Here is a 2891-nt window from a genome sequence, read left to right on the forward strand (position 1 = left end):
CTCTCATTCTCGTAGTCGCTCCATGAAAAACCCGAGAAAATGCTCCAAAGATGCAATTTTCTGCAAAACTCAACAAAGACTACAAAAACACTAGAAAACACCAATTAGTAATAAAAGTGGCTCGAAAGAGCCAAAAACACTTCTAATTATGACCAAGGGACGGGGGTAAATCACTATATAAAATGGACATATCAATCGGACGATATGGAAGCCCCATTAAACAAACAAGAACACGCTTTACCCGTCCACAAATCTGCCGTAAACTCTGTCTTTGGTGATGAGCAAGAGGATAGTGTCAATGCCAAGAGTAGAGATGACGTTATCGACCTTACGGCGGAGGTCATTAAGGAAGAAAGTTTAGATGAGGGGTACAACTCTGAGACAATCAATCAATCAAAGCTTTAATCCCAAAAGTGGGGTCGGCTAACATGAACCAAATTTGAATATCGGCAGCCCCTCATTCTACCAGCTGGCAGCAAAGTTGCAAAGGCAAAAATATGTACTCGATCTCTCTCCGTCCCAACCCCTTTAATGTGAACAATGCCCTCCCAAACTCACACACTCGTGTGTTTAAAAAGACATACACTGAACCTAATAGTCGACTCGGAATATGTCAAGTCATAACTTGCATAGATAAACAACACTTTCACATTTACACAACTCAATGCACAAGGTCGGAAGGTCTTTAAAGCTTGTAATATAAGGCTAGGGTAAAGGGTAGGATATATTTGGGAACATGTGAGAGAAAAGCCATGCTTTAAGGGAGCCAAATCATAATAAAACCCATGATCAAAAATTAATGATGATCATTCATCTCCAACATACTCAACTCCAACAAAAATTCACCAAATACAACTCCAACAAAAATAAACAATCCTAAGACTTACAATTTCACTCTTAAAGATATGATAATATAGGATTAAAGTGAATAAACAACCTTTTTATTAAACTTGAAATATTTTTTTTATTGAAACTCAAATTTTTCTTTCTTTTCTTTTGACCAACCTTCACTTAGAACATTTGGACATATGACAATTTTTTCCTTTTTGCTCTTTTTTTTTTTTTCCTTTTTTTCATCAGAAGTTCACTTTCTTTTTCAAATTTTCCACTTTTTTTTTTTTTTTTTGAACTTCTTTTTTTTTTCTTTTTCATAACACTTTTTTTTTTCAAGAATATATACAACTTTTAAACTCATCAAAACATAAATATGAACAAGAAATTACTTCTCAAAACCCACCCAAATTGTGCAAATAATAAGACACACTACAAACTCCCTCACCTCACTTTCTAATAGCTCCCCCAAGCCAAGCTTGGGACTAGTAACCAATGGGGCAAAAATAGGCTTGTAATGTGGCTGAAAACAACAAAAAGTCAAGGCAACAACATGGGTAGCAAGAAGGGAACAAATGCATCTAAATAAATCTGAAGGCTACCTAAAAGAATGAACGCCTTCGTCCTCCTCATGTGCATAATAATGAGTCATGAAACACTACTCATAGTTGCAAACCAATACTCAAATTCATTGACATACTAGGAACTAACACACATTCCTAACCAAATCAACTAGTCAAGCACTATATTCACAAGTAGTTGGACAAAATTGACACATGTTTAGGCATCCAAGTAATTAAACTTCAAATCATGACCAAAAAATCCACAATGCTTATCATCAAATACCAAGAATCAAAACAAGTTTTTCTCAAGTATGGGGCACATGGAAGCATGATTTACAATTCATTGGAACGTATTTTTTTTTTAATTTTTTTTGTGTTTTTCATATAAGGAAAACAATAAAACTAAACTAGAAAGCAAATAAAAACTATACTAAAAAGCAAATAAATAGAGAAAAGGGAGAGAATTACCAAGCGAAAGATTACCCCCTCCAAGCCAAATCAAGCAATGCCTTCATTGACTTGGGAGTGTAACCTACTCCTCATCCTCATCCATCCTCGAATAGCCACCATTATGGCTAGGACCGGCTCCTCCATGGCTCGAACCACCACCTCCATAACCCAAACCACCTGCAAAGTAGTTAGGATCCACATTCCCCCCAAGCCCACAAAAAGGAACATCGGTCCCATATCCATGGACCGATGAATAGTCCACATAGGTACCTGTAGACACCCATTTGTGTCTCCCCAAAACCAAACCCAGTGATGAATGCCTTGTGCGTCGAAACATAATCGAATTAGGTGAAAGTGGTTCGAAAGTCAAGTGTCGCGGTTTAGTTTTAATTATTTTCTTTTCTCTCTGTTTTTAAAAATGGCTCTATTTATTTGAAAATGTCCATTTCAGTTTATTTTGGTCCATGATAAGGGTCCAATAATAGTGTAGTTGGATGGGGTTTGAAAAGACCTTTCCAACGATATATTATAAGCCCAATTCCGATGAATATTGAGGAAGTTATGGCCAAAATACTAAACTGGGCCCGGAGTTCTATATTAATACGGCCCAATGATCTAGAGGAGGGCCCAATGTTAATTGTTATTCCTAAAGTTATTAGGATTAATTAAAGTTTTCTAGAAGTTTCTAGAAAGTTCTTCTTAGTTCTAATATTGATAGGATTGGTAATTAATTATCTTTAAAGGTTTTTTATTTGGAATAAAATATTATTTTATTATCTTAAATACGTATTTTATCTTCTGTACGGATTCCGTAGATCTAGTTGATTGAAGATCGGATTCTGTGTAAAGATAAAAACGCGCTGATACAGGCTGTCGCCAGACGACAAGTCTGTCGCCGCGCGACAGACCCTGTCGCCGCGCGACAGACCCTGTCGCCTCGCGACAGACATTGTCGCGTCACGACAGAGTCTAGTCCTGGCGACAGCGTGGAGTTTTATTCCTTATCAAATTCCGTGTTTTTCCGGATTATTTTCATTATAAATAGCG

This window comes from Chenopodium album, chromosome 24, assembly GCF_948465745.1.
Source record: "Chenopodium album chromosome 24, dcCheAlbu1.1, whole genome shotgun sequence".
Taxonomy (NCBI): domain Eukaryota; kingdom Viridiplantae; phylum Streptophyta; class Magnoliopsida; order Caryophyllales; family Amaranthaceae; genus Chenopodium; species Chenopodium album.